Source organism: Hyperoodon ampullatus (assembly GCF_949752795.1).
Source record: "Hyperoodon ampullatus genome assembly, chromosome: 10".
Lineage (NCBI taxonomy): Eukaryota > Metazoa > Chordata > Mammalia > Artiodactyla > Ziphiidae > Hyperoodon > Hyperoodon ampullatus.
Window position 1 is genome coordinate 46,883,318 of NC_136923.1, and position 14,939 is coordinate 46,898,256.

At 44.0% G+C, this 14,939-nt stretch overlaps 1 pseudogene across 1 annotated transcript; it reads right to left on the reverse strand.

Moving 5' to 3' along the window:
* Window positions 1-270: 270 nt before the first annotated feature.
* On the reverse strand, window positions 271-2,088 carry LOC307059027 (protein phosphatase 1D-like; annotated as a pseudogene). The gene has a single exon. The product of its transcript is annotated as a protein phosphatase 1D-like (transcript).
* Window positions 2,089-14,939: the final 12,851 nt, after the last annotated feature.

Sequence of the window (14,939 nt, forward strand, 5' to 3'; positions counted from 1 at the left end):
CCTGTTGTTACATTTAATGTGTATCAGTGTAAGAGACTGAGTTTGTGTGAAGGATACAAATTTACACACATTTTATAGCAACTTATACCCTAACATCTACAAAATTCACATTTATAATACAAGCAAGTACAGGGCCAGGATAAAACTGTTGAATTCCAAAAAGTCAAACTGTATACTATTTTTATTTTGTCCCCTTAAAAACAGTTCAGCTTCGGCACCAAATTCATAAAGCCCTCTTAGAAGTTTGGAAAAAAAAATTCCAGATATATTTCAGCAAACACAAACAGTTTTTCTGTGCTGGTGAAGTAAAGGATTTCCAATTTTCTTCTGGCCCCTAAGTCTGCGTCGCATGGTAAGTTTAAGAGAGTTCTTTCGCTGTGAGTTTGTGGGGAGGCTTGCAGGCTGAGCACCGCTGCTTCAACTTAAACCATTTCGTCTATGCTTCTTCACAAGAGGGCCAGAGTTGGATTCTTCTAATGTCCTTTTGAAGTTTGTTGGAGGGGTTCTTTCAACTTCTTGAGCTTTCATTTGACGTGGGATCGACATCTTTAAGTTTTTTTGGTCCATGATGGTGTTTGTTGAATTGGTAGGCACAAGGCCAACTGACAGGCTATTATTCAAAGAATCATGTATCCTTAAAGTCAGGGCTTTAGTGCAATTTTCTTCAAGTGGCTCTGGATCTTTTGAGGATATGACTGCAGCCTGGACATTCCCTCGAGCTATCTCAGCTGGGACTTCTAAATAATTCTCTGAGAAGGCATTACTACGAACAAGAGCAGGTATGTGGTCCTTAGAGTTCAGCCTTGGCCATGGGTCCTCCTCCAGTGACTTGACTGGTGGTGTAGAACATGGAGAAGGAGTCATCACGCAGGTTTCTTGACTATTATAGGAAGGGCTGTCAGTCAGGTTCAGATAGAGCTCGTCTTCATTGGTGAAATCTCCCTGAGTGCCCACTCCTGGAGAGATGCAGATTACTATGGCACTAGTGTTATCCGCTCGAAGGCTACGCTGCCTCCAGCGGCCTAGAGCTCGATTCACAAGCATTTTGGCACAAGACTGTCCATGCTCACCCATCAGGTATTTTATCTCCTCTTGGTCCTGGCACATTGAGATGGCATCTTGAGGTCGAATCATATTCCAAAGACCATCACTCCCCAAGATAATATACTTGTGCTTCTGGGGATCAAGAGTGTGGACACTTGTGTCTGGTTCAGGTGACACCACAAACTCACCACTGAAGAAATCATAGCTCCAGAAATCACCAAGTGCTCTTGCTACTGCCAGAAATGGAATCTGGTCAATGACTGTGCTCCTTCTCACAGGTCCACTGTGAGTGAGCCGAGGTCGTTTCCAAACTACACGATTCACCCCAGACTTGTTCATCACGCTCCCACCAAGTCCTTCAATTCGTTCTCTTTCCTTGGGAAGTTCTGGCTTATGGTCCTGTGTCACCTCCACAGCTCTGACAAAATCATCGTTTGGGTCATCCTGAATTCCAAGAACCACCCCCGAGTCACCCACATGAGCTACATACATCTTCAGGCCCCGTATGATGACCACACTGGCAGTTGTCCCTGACGTGCTGGGAAGACCTTTCATAGTCTTTGGCCATTCTGCCAGTTTCTTCCACATGGCGAGATGACAGGCGAGGAAGCCTTTGCGGATGGCAGCGCACACCTTCGCCGGCTCGGAAGAGGTGAAGCCCTTCTGCTTCTTGATGAAACCCCACAAGTGCTCCCGGGCAAACTGTGCCGCCTCCCGCCCGCCGTGCCCGTCGCACACGGCGAAAAAGGCCACTGAGGAACGACGGCGACAGCAGCAGCCGGGAGCCGGCGAGGCCCCGGCGTCCGGCGGCGCGTCGCAAGCCTCTCGGGCTGCCACCGCCGGGCCTTTCCCCGAGATTTCGCCGCCAGGAAAAGCCAGCGGTGACCGCTGCGGAGGCAACGGCTGAGAGAGAGACCGCCGCGGCGAGGGTTCTTCTTCAGCCGTGGGCTCGGGCTCCACCACGATCTGAGTAATGTCCTCCATGTACTTCCTCCCGCCCTGGTCTGAGAAGACGCTCACTCCCAGGGAGTACAGCCCCGCCATGGCAGGCTGGCCGAGATCCCGCCGGTCCCACGCAGCCCGCCCGAATGCGGCAGCGGGATGCACACTCGGCGCTCACCGGCCAACTATTGTTTATCTTCGACTACGTCGAGAAGGGGGAGGGAGCGGTCCCGGGGGGGAGGGGCGCGCACGAGGTCGAGACTTGTCCGCCAGAGCTGGGCAGAAGCGCCAGGGGGAAAGGAGCCGACCAGCTGCGTCTGCGCAGTGCGCCTCCCGGGAGGGTTATTCTTCACACTCTGTTGAAGTCAGGCTTGGCCATGAGACTTGTTTTGGCCAATGCAAAGTGACCCTGACCCAGCCTCATGCACAGCATCCCGTTCCCTTTGAGTAGAACGCCTCCCCTTCCCGAGTTGCCCACTTAGAGAGCTGCTACTCATCCCAAACAGTCAGCTGGCTCAGAAGCCTTAGCCCACCTATTCAGGCAGGTGTCAAGAGCAGCCTGCTCATTCCTTTGTGGTAGCTCTGGTCATATTATTCACTTCCACACCTTCTCTCTCCCACCTGGAGATCCTTGTGGGCAGAGGATACCGTTCTAGTCATCTTTGTCACCCTGGCACCTTATGTAGTTCATGGCACGTAGGAGATACTTAATAAATCTTGGATCAAGTGAGTGAGTGAAATGATTTCTGCAATCAGTAGTTACAGCATATATTGGACAGTTCAAGCACGTCAACATTCGTTTATTCGGCAGACATTTATTAAGCTCATTCTTTGTGCCAAGCATCGTGATAGGTGCCAAGATTACATTTGTGAATAAGTCCTGGCATCTGTCCTCGTATTGCTTAGGAAACCTGCAAGAAGATAGACAGCCATATACAGTGGAAGGCAGGAGTCTGGCAAGAAATACAGTTTCATGAATCCCACCCACATTGAAAGATCAGAGAGCAGAATATAGGAGTGGGGTGGGGGACTTCCCTGGTGGTGCAGTGGTTAAGAATCCGCCTGCCGTTGCAGGGGACACAGGTTCGAGCCCTGGTCCAGGAAGATCCCACATGCTGCAGAACAACTCAGTCCGTGTGCCACAACTACTGAGCCTGCGCTCTAGAGCCCTCAAGCCACAACTACTGAGCCCACGAGCCACGACTACTGAGCCTGCGTGCCACGACTACTGAAGCCTGCATGCCTAGAGCCTGTGCTCCACAACAAGAGAGGCCACTGCAGTGAGAAGCCCACGCACCACAATGAAGAGTAGCCCCCGCTCGCTGCAACTAGAGAAAGCCCACGCGCAGCAACAAAGACCCAGCGCAGCCATAAATAAATTTATTATTTTTTTTAAAAGGGGCTTCCCTGGTGGTGCAGTGGTTGAGAGTATGCCTGCCAATGCAGGGGTCACGGGTTCGTGCCCCGGTCTGAGAAGATCCCACATGCCGCGGAGCGGCTAGGCCCATGAGCCATGGCCACTGAGCCTGCGCGTCCGGAGCCTGTGCTCCGCAACGGGAGAGGCCACAACAGTGAGAGGCCCGCGTACCGCAAAAAAAAAAGGAGTGAGGTGGGGCTTGCTCAGGTTAAGGTCTGTACAATGGCTATGGCAAGAGGTTGTTGAATTAATGCCTGTTATTGATTCCATACGGAATGTTGGCCATGCAGGGGTGCTATTTACTTCTTCAAATCCTCATTATTTAAAACATTTCTCTTATACTCCTGATTCTGGGACTAGCCTAGGTGGTCTCTGTCAAACCCCACCTGCCAGCCTTGAAGTTCAGCGCACTTCCTCATTTTTATGCCTTCTGAGGGGATTGCTGTCTGTGACTGGGGAGAGCAATTCACGATACACATTACTATGCGTTCTCGGAATTCATCCTCAGGTCTTAAATGGTGTGATCAGCTAGACAGTGTCTCCTGACCTTGAGAAGGAGCGATTGGCATTAGGAAGCACGCTGAGCTGATGCTGCCCTGCACTTAGTCTCTAGACTGCTGCTTGGTTCCAGGAACGAGGTAAGAGAATCATCATAGCTTTTCTGAGGGCTCTGTGAGCAAGGAAGAGATGAGGCTTGATGAGCCTGGAAGAGAAGACAGCTGTCGTTTGATGAGCACCCATTAGGTATCACGTTCCTTCCATTCATTGTCTATGTAAAACTTTCTAATAAACTTCATGAGGTAGGCATTATATCCCCATTTTATAGATGAGGAAACTGAGGCTGAATGGGTGCATTATTTGTCCAAGCTTATACAGCCCAAAGTGGTGAAATTCAGTTTTAAAACCAGGCCTGTCTCTCTCCACAGCTCCAAATTCTCTTTCTTCATGTGATTTGCAAGATAGAGCCCCTGCCCTTGTAGCATTTGTAACTTGCTTAAGGAGACAAGATTCCTGAAAGTATGTTTAATAAAAAAAGGTGACAGCAACTTAAAGTTGATGAAAGAGAGCTACTTTTATTGACATGGGAATGGTCACAATATATTGCTAAGTAAGAAAAAGCAAGCTTGAGAATAGCAAGGTAGGCTCCAGTAGAGGCAAACAGTGAGGTGTATCGTGCCCGCTACCCAGATCAAGATAGCCCAGATGGCTTCCTCACGTCTTCTGCCAGTCAGCCTCCTCCCAAGGGTCAACCACTGTAATGATTTCTCTTACTATAGGTTAGTGTAGATGACAAACAAAATAATTTAGTATCTGCTCTTTTATGTTTAGATGCTTTTACCACATTTTGTCTGTGAGGTTTATCCATGTTGTTACGTGTAGCAGAGGCTTTTTAAAATTGCTGAGTACTATTCCTTTGACTGAGTATACCACTGGTTGATGGATATTTGGGTGGCTTCAGATTTGGGGCTTTTGTAAATACTATGAATGTTCTTTTACATGCCTTTTGACTGACCTATTCATGTATATCTCTTGAATATCTATAGGTAGATAGATACATTGATATAATTTTATATTAATTAATTATTTTATGAGTGGAATTGTTGCATCACACAGGTTAGGCATACGCTTGGCTTTGACAGATACTGCCAAAAGTTTTACAAAATAGTTGTAATGAAGTATCCTGCTTCCAGCAGTGTATGAGAGTCTTAGATACTCTGCAGCCTCCTCCTTCATAGTCTTTTCTAGTTACCGGAACACAGATTGAACCCATGCCTTCTGCATTGGAAGCACGGAGTCTTAATCACTGGACCACCGGGGAAGCCCCTGGGTAGTCTTTTTAATATTAGCCATTCTGGTGTTAGTATAGATGTAACATATTGTGGTTTTAGTTATATTTCCCTAATGACTAATGATGTTGAGTACCTTTTTCATATCCTTATTGGCCATTTGGATATTCTTTTTGTGTAGGTAGTAGCGTTGGGGTGAGGGTTCTAACTGTGCCTGCAGGGGCTGGCATGGTTTGAACTTCCACTGGCACGAGGAGAGGGTGCCCGCAGGGTTTCTTACAAGCCTGTCCAGGTGTGGGGCAATAGGAGAAGAGGGGGAAAAGAGGCTTGAAAGCTGTTAGTGATCAAATATCAGTCATGAAGTTATACTCTTTATTACAGTGTTGCTCAGATCTGTGGTGATAAGATAATAAATCTGAAATAGCCAATACTTACCTTGTTGCCTACACTTGGAACACAAGATAAATAAGTTTGAAAATGAGATACTGATTATCTTAACTCTTTGGTCTGGACCAGGGAACTAGCCTTTAAATGTGGTATGTCCTGCTTGGCTGAGCTGTGACTGTTTTACAGGTGAGAACTAGGTGGTAGAATTTCAGAAAAAAAAAAAATACAGTCGTGACAGAAGCATGGAGCCTTGACTCCCCAAATAGTAATAAGCTTAAAGAATATGTCTTATGTAAATTATTTCTTCTCAATTCTCAGAGACTGTGGAATAGAGAGGGAAGGCATCATTTCATATTTGCTTTTATAAGGAATATAAATGTTAATTAGCTTTCCCATAGTTACTGCTTTCTGGAGCAGTAATTTCAGACAAGGATTTTGAAATACAAAGTCAAAGTGTATTTAAACATTTTAATAATGATTTAATTATTTTAACGTTAAAGTACATGCTGACCATAAGGTGGTTTACAGCCTCATCCCTGGTCATGTGCCTTGAGTCTAAATTTTCTCTGACCTGCCATTAGAGACAAAGTTTAAGAATTACTGCATAAGGGATGCACCTCTTAATAAAACAAGGTCCTAATGTTCCAGAAACAAAAGGAGCCACCTGGAGGGCGCAAAGGGCAGTGAGACTGGCAGGCCCTAACTCACCCCTCTATAATTTGTTGTCTTTCCCTTAGAGTTATTGAATTTTCTCCTCTTTGACAGTGTGTCTGACCCTTAGTTTACACAGATATGGTTCCTCTCTAGCCAAGGCAAGGACAAAAATCCATTTTACACTTTTCCCCAATTCCTTGAGTGGTGGAGCCTAGATTTTGAGGCTTACTTTTTCCATCGATAAAATGGAGACTATAACATGTACTTGTGGGGCTATTATAAATATTTTTTAAAAAATTAAATGCACATGAAGAAACATTGCACTATATACCTGATCATTGTGGATGCTCAGTAGGTGTAGCTAATTACTCATTGAATCCATCCATTCTGGAAGTTGATATAACTGATATAGACTCCGAGCTTCCTTTAGGCAAGGGTGACTAACCCCCTGGGTTGCTCACTACTGTCCCAGTTTTAGCACTGAAAGTTTAGCATCCCAGGAAACCCCTCCTCAGGAAACAGAAAGTCCCAGTTTTTGGTGATGGATGCAGAAGTCTGGGGGAGAATATAGAACCCCACAAGGCTACCTGAAAAATAGGGGCTGAAAGCAATACGATTTTTAGTGTCAGATGGATATGGCATAGATTATCTGCCTTCTGTAGTTGCTGTTGCTTATTTTTTTCCCTTACCATTGATGCAGGCAACCATGATTTATGGTTCACAAAACTGGAGCATTCATTGTAACGTCACTCCAAATGATGTGACTTAAATGTCCACCTTAAGTGTGTTGTAATCATGAGCACTAACAGTCTATTTTTCATTTTGCTTGTGGATTAACTATTGGACTTTGTATTGAGATAGTGCTAGTTTAATTTTTGACACTGAATATCATGACCATGTTTTCTAAGAGTTCAGATAATGAAAAGAAGAATGATTATCCTACCAGTGCCAGTATGACACAGACATCACTGAAAAGAAGGCTAAATGACTTATTTTTTTATTGAAATATAGTTGATTTACGATGTTGTGCCAGTCTCTGCTGTTCAGCAAAGTGACTCAGTTATACACATACATACATTCTCTTTTTTATATTCTTTCCCATTATGGTTTATCCCAGTAGATTGGATATAGTTCCCTATGCTATACAAGAGGACCTTGTTGTTTGTCCATTCTAGATGTAATAGTTTGCATCTACTAACTCCCAGTCCATCCCTCTCCCTCTCCTCTTCCCCCTTGGCAACCACAAGTCTGTTCTCTATGTCTGTGAGTCTATTTCTATTTTGTAGATAGGTTCATTTGTGGCATATTTTAGATTCCACATATAAGTGATATCATATGGTATTTGTCTTTCTCTTTCTTAGTATGATAATAACTAGTTGTATCCATGTTGCTGCAAATGGCATTCTTTCTTTCTTTTTTATGGCTGAGTAGTATTCCATTGTATATATGTACCACATCTTCTTTATCCATTCATCTGTTGATGGACATTTGGGTTGTTTCCATGTCTTGGCTATTGTGAATAGTGCTGCTATGAACATAGGGATGCATGTATCTCTTTGAATTAGAGTTTTGTCCAGGTATCTGCCCAGGAGTGGGATTGCTGGATCATATGGTAATTCCATTTTGAGTTTTCCGAGGAACCTCCATACTGTTTTTCATAGTGGCTGCACCAACTCACATTCCGACCAACAGTGTAGGAGGGTTCCCTTTTCTCCACGCCCTTTCCAGCATTTGTTATTTGTAGACTTTGTAATAATGAGTGACGTGGAGCCTCTTTTCCTGTGTGCACTGGCCATCTGTATGTCTTCTCTGGAGAAGTGTCGATTAATGTCTTCTGCCCCTTCTGCCCATTTTTCGGTTGGGTTGGGTTTTTTTTGGTTTTTTTTTTTTGAGTTGTATGAGCTGTTTGTATATTTTAGAGGTTAAGCTCTTGTCAGTTGCATCATTTGCAAATATTTTCTCCTATTCCATATGTTGTCATTTCATTGGTTTCCTTTGTTGTGCAAAAGCTTGTAAGTTTGATTAGGTCCTTTTTTTTTTTTTTTTTTGTGGTATGCGGGCTTCTCACTGTTGTGCTCTCTCCCGTTGTGGAGCACAGGCTCCGGACGCGCAGGCTCAGCAGCCATGGCTCACGGGCCCAGCCGCTGTGCGGCATGTGGATCTTCCCGGACCGGACACGAACCCGTGTCCCCTGCATCGTCAGGCGGACCCTCAACCACTGCACCAGCAGGGAAGCCCAGGTCCCATTTTTTTTATGTTTGTTTTTATTTCTATTGCCTTGGGAGACTGACCTAAGAAAACATTGGTACGATTTATGTCAGAGAATGTTTTGCCTATACTCTCTTCTAGGAGTTTCATGGTGTTGTGTCTTATGTTTAAGTCTTTAAGCCAATTTGAGTTTATTTTTGTGCATGGTGTGAGGGTGTGTTCTAATGTCATTGATTTACATGCAGCTGTCCAACTTTCCCAGCACCACTTGCTGAAGAGACTTTTTCCCCTTTTATATTCTTGCCTCCTGTATCGAAGATTAATTGACCGTAGGTGTGTGGGTTTATTTCTGGGCTCTCTATTCTATTCCATTGCTAAATGACTTATTTTAATGACAGATTGAAGGACGTGTACATCTGGATTAGGGCAGTGAATAACCAAACAGAGCATACTGCACACTGTGGAGAAAAGTTCTGGACACTGGAAGTCCAAGATCAAGGTGCCAGCAGGGTTGGTGACTGGTGAGGCCTCTCTCCATGGGTTGCAGACGGCTGCTCAAATGACCTCTTCTTTGTGAGCATGTGGAGAGAAAGAGAAACCAAGCTCTCTGGAGTCTTTTCTTATAAAGACACTAATCCTAATGGACCAGGGCCCCACCTATGACCTCATTTAATCTTAATTACTTCCTTAGAGGCTCCATCTCCAAATACAGCCACACTGGGGGGTTAGGGCTTCAACATATGAATTTTGGGGTTGGGGGCACATTCAGTTTGTAACAATGTCCTTCTTTAATTTGGAAATATATTAATGAGAGTGGAGAAAAGTATTATAGCAAAACAATTTATATGCTCTTTCTCCAAAGCTGTTTGATGATCTTTGAAGAGGCCACAAAGTCTGAAAAAGGATGAACTGAGTACACCTGAGTCATTAGATGTTATGGATAGGTTGCAACAAAAACTCATACAAGCAAAAAATGACTTGATATTTGGAAGTAAGACTGCTTTAGAACTCCAAAAAAGTGTCACCAGAAAAGGGCAGCCAGTTTAAACAGGACTTTCTCAATTAATTTAAAAAAAAAATTTTTTTTAATTGAAGTATAGTTGATTTACAATGTTTCAGGTGTACATCAAAGTGGTTCATATACAAATAGATAGATAGATAGATAGATAGATATATACTTGTATTCTTTTTCAGATTCTCTTCCATTATAGGTTATTACAAGATATTGAACATAGCTCCCTGTGCTATACAGTAGGTCCTTCTAGATGGTTATCTATTTTATATATAGTAGTGTGTATCCATTAATCCCAATTTATTTATTAAAACTGTAACTGATTTAGAATTTAATTTTACAACTTCAGATTATCTCTGTGCTTTAAACTATTTTCCCTGAGAAAGAGAGGTTTAACTTATGATGACATCCAACATGCTTCAGAGTGTTTAAAAATGATGGACATTTCAGACATAGATAGCCCATCTGATGAATTTACAGATGCAAAGTAACTGACTGACAAACAGCTGCTCTACCAAAACAAACCTGTAGATACAAAGTAGATGGACATTTTTGGAGAGCTGGAAACTAATTCCTATAAGTTTATAAGCCTGCTGTTGCAGGTTCATAAGATAAACCTAGTAAGTAGAATCCTAAGTTTCCCATGGTCAAATGCCTTTGTTGAGAGGATATTTAGCTTGATGTTATCACACTGGACTGATGCTAGGAATCAATGAAACATACACTTGATAAGAGCACAGCTACAGGTCAAAGTGAAGTTTATCTTTGACAGGAGAGTAAAAATATCCTACTATATTATGGGATAGAAGGAAGCATATTGTTATTTTTTATTTTTTTAATTTTTTTGCGGTACGCAGGCCTCTCACTGTTGTGGCCTCTCCCGTTGCAGAGCACAGGCTCCGGACACGCAGGCTCAGCGGCCATGGCTCATGGGCCCAGCCGCTCTGCGGCATGTGGGATCTTCCCAGACCGGGGCATGAACCCGAGTCCACTGCATCGGCAGGCCGACTCTCAACCGCTGTGCCACCAGGGATGCCCATACTGTTATTTTTAAATTAAATCTAGGTAATATCTGTTTAAGTAGTCCTATTACATTTCTGTTATCTTTTTAAGCAAGCTTACATTTATATAGCTTAAGAATATACAATGATATAGTTTATATAAATATCCAATAAAGAGTTTAAATAAATTGCTATATGAGAGGAGAGAAAGAAACCAAAATTTTGTTATATTTTTCTCACATATATTTTTCATTGCTACTAATTACTATTGCTAAGTAGTCCTATTTTTGTTTTGTTTAAATAATAGAATTTATGAAACAAAAATAAATAATATAGAATAACAGATAATTTAATATGATATCTGTTTCTATATTTTTATGTTGAAGTAATAGCACATATATGTATAATAATTTGTTTTATATTATGTTATTATGGGACTTTTTGGTATGATAGGGCTCTTTTTTTGACCTGGGAACCCTTTTGTCCTAGATTGACTCTCTAAGCGCTTGGCCCTCCTACCTGTGTGCCTCAACTTTTACTGTAATAATGTCATGGAACAAACTTCTCTAAGACTCAGTGATTTCCAACCACAGCGTTTATCCTCATGCCTCTGGGGCAGCTGTGTTTGACTCCACGCAGTGAGTTGGGCTCAGGTCTGTCCCACGTATCTCATTCTAGGGCTCAGACTAGAGGGTAGTGGCTACCCAGGGCTTGTTCTTTACATGGTGAACCCCCAGAATGAAAGCCAAGTGATGCTGCACAAGCAAATATAATGCCTCTACTTGCTCACATTCTAACGGTTATGGTGAGTCCATGGCCAAGCCAAACGACAGTGGCACAGACACATGCTCTGTTCACAGCAGGGCAAAGGGGAGTGAATATTTGCTGAGCGATATCAAAGCAATGCCAGGCCCCTGGGAAGAGCTTCCTGTGGTCCCCACTCAATGACTTCCATTTACTTCCCATTGACTGTCCCTTTTTGCAAGTGGGGTTGTGAAATACGTAATTCTTTTGGCTGAGTACACTGCTGCCCTCTAAAATACAGTGGTTCGGTGAGTGAAGATAAAAAGAGAAAATGTAAACTGGATGTTAGCCACAAAGGAAGCTTCTTTCTTATTCATTCATTCCTTCATTCATGGATTCAACAAATGTTTTTGAAAGTTTGTCATGACACAGGCTTTGTTCTGGATGATGTAATTTATATGAACCCATTATATGGTTGTAGGAATCCAGGGAGGTGGGCTGGGCAGGGATGATGGTTCTTATTTGTCAGGCGAGGAACGTGAAGCCATTGGAGCAGAGTTGCTTTACTGAGTACCCATGCGTGGTGAGCGGCGGATTCATTATTGAACCCCAGTCTTCTCTCTTATTCCTTTATTCAAAAGCATTTACTGAGCTGTTACTTGGTGCTAGGCAAGTGGACACAGAAGGCCCAGAATGGTCCCTTCCTCTAGGGAGTCCAAGGTCCATGAGAGAGACTAACAAGGTAATAACTTCAGGGAACATGCTGTGCTGGGTCTTCAGAATAGAGAGGATTTGGGGGTGGGGGTGAATGGCGGTGGAGGTGTGTCTGGTTAGAAATGAGTGTATCAGGAAAAGGCTTTGAGGGACTTCCCTGGTGGCGCAGTCGTTAAGAATCCGCCTGCCTATGCAGGGGACACGGGTTAGAGCCCTGGTCCGGGAAGATCCCACATGTTGCGGAGCAACTAAGTCTGTGTGCCACAACTACTGAGCCTGCACTCTAGAGCCCGTGAGCCACAACTGCTGAGCCCACGTGCCACAACTACTGAAGCCTGCGCGCCTAGAGCCTGTGCTCTGCAACAAGAGAAGCCACCGCAATGAGAAGCCCGTGCACCGCAACGAAGAGCAGCCCCTGCTCGCCACAACTAGAGAAAGCCCACGCTCAGCATCGAAGACCCAACGCAGCAAAAAATAAATTAATTTTTAAAAAAAGAGAAAAGGCTTTGAGATGGAGGGAACTGCACTTAAGAAGGTTTAGAAATGTGTAAGAGGCCTGAGAGGTCATCAGAAGTCAAACGCTGAAGGACCTTGAAAGCTATGCTGAGGAATTTGCATTTAATCCCAGGAGTTATGGGGAGCAGGCCAGTGGCTGGTCCACATTTACATTTTTGTAGTGATGTGCAGGATGGATTGGGAGGAGCAAAAGCAGGGCCTGGGAGTCCCTCCAAGAGTTCTGTGAGTGAGACAAGAGTTTGGGTCAAGGAACTGGCAGTCAGAATGGATAGGAGAGAGATTCCAGAATCATTTAGAATGGCCATTTAGACATGGGAGCCAAGAAAGAGGAGTTGCTTAGCTCAGCAGTTTTCAGCCTGGCTGTGCTTTAGCATTAATTATGGTGCTTAAAAAATGGATAGATTCTCAAGCCTTGGAAATTTTGATTTAGTAAGTCTGAGTTGGAATGAGACATGGAACCATACCACGGGGTGGGCCAGTTGTGGGAATTCCCTGGTAGTCCAGTGGTTAGGACTCCTCGCTTCCACTTCAGGGGGCACGGGTTCCATACCTGGTCGGGGAACTGAGATCCCGCAAGCGCAGGGCGCAGCAAAAAAAAAAAAAAAAAAAAAAGTAGCCAGTTGGGCAGCTGCCTGGGGTACCAATTTGTAAGGAGCTCTAAAAGTCATTAGCGCAAATTGTAAGTCTGACTCCTTGGGAATGTTTAAGGTGAAGATAGATTCACTCCGCAATGAAGTAGGAAGCTCTCTCTGGTGGAAATAGCAAAATATTCCTCACTAGCACCAACCTGTCTCAGTTGAATGTTTTTCACTTGCAAGCTCCACTGTGTAACCAGAGGCCCTACCGGGTATCCTGGGAGCAGCCAACTCTCAAGCAGCCCAAGTTCTGAAAGTAAATACTGCCTGGAGTGCTATTTCCTAGAAAGGAGGGGTTTATTGGTTATCTAAATTTAATATAACTTCATAGGATTTCAGAGCTGGAAGGAATCAGTGTCAATTAGGAGTTAGTAAAGAAAGGGAAGGCAGGAGTCTAGGCAGGATCTTGTGAAAGGCAGGTGGATGCTTGCAGATCCCACGTGCGTCCTCAGCTGGACAGTTTATCTGCTTCCTCAGCTGTGGTCATTCCTGGACACTGCTCACATTCATTCTGGGTTATAAAAGTGGCAGTTGTTCATTTACGAATGGAGTTCCTACATTCACCATCTGGGTAGTTGATCCTTCTCTGAGCAGAGTATCAGGTGAACAAAATGGTGCTGAGCTTGGGAGTCGGGCTTCAGAATGTAGGGTTTTCACTCCCTGTTCGTATGCGACACTTCACTTGTCTGGACCAGGTCCTGGAACAGCTTTTCCCAAGGGTGTCCCATGAGTCCTGAGAGATGACTCCTCTGGAAAAGAGTTCTACATCCAGTAAACCTGGGAAAAACTGGGCACTATCCTCCTGTCTCAGAAAACCTCAACATATATTAGCATCAAAGGCTCTGGCAAGTCCTATTGCCAAAAACAAAAACAAAAAACAAAAAAGCTGTGCTCAGTGTTCTCAAACTTGACCAACAAAATCCCTGCCTTTAAAATTCCTTTTCTATATAGCAGATACATTCTGTAGAAGACCACAAAGCTCTTTGAAAACATTAAAGAAATGTCTCTGTTCTACTCTCAAGTACAGTGTTTTTCAAACTATACTCAGTAGTGGATGTTAGGGAAATAGAGTGATTAGAGACCACCGTTAAAAATAATTAAGATGGGGCTTCCCTGGTGGTGCAGTGCTTGAGAGTCCGCCTGCCGATGCAGGGGACGCGGGTTCATGCCCCGGTCCGGGAAGATCCCACATGCCGCGGAGCGGCTGGCCCCGTGAGCCATGGCCGCTGAGCCTGCGTGTCCGGAGCCTGTGCTCTGCCACGGGAGAGGCACAACAGTGAGAGACCCGCATACCGCAAAAAAAAAAAAAAATAATAATAATAATAATTAAGATGGATTAGAATAGAACACATTGGAGTGCACTACGTGTAACAATGGTTTATAAAACTTTGTTTCAGTTACGTTTGTACGTGTATGTTTGTGTAAAAGGTCATGACAAAGAATGTACATCTTATGTGGGTTGCAGTCAGAAAAGGAGACTCAAAAGACCATATCGTCTCCCCAAACATCTGGACAAAACACAAAAAAGTTTATACTCTCTGTCCGTCTCCCCCTTCCTCCACATTCCTCAGCCAGCACTCAGATTCTCAGTTCTCGCCGTCCTCCCTATGCACAAATAAGCTCTGGTTTTCAGCACCGCATCCTGCCTCCTGTTCCTGGCTTATCGATTTCTTCCTCTTTCTCACGTGCTCTAGCAAATAGACTTTGGTTTGCTAAACTACTAACTGACTATCTGGCCTCAGGAAAGTCACTTCAACTGCCTAATCCTCAGTTTCCTTATTTGAAAAATGGTGGTAATAAAATTTCTCTCTTAGGATTGCTTGTGATGATGAAATGAAATAACCTCTGGAAAGCATCTGGAACAAGATAAGGACTGAA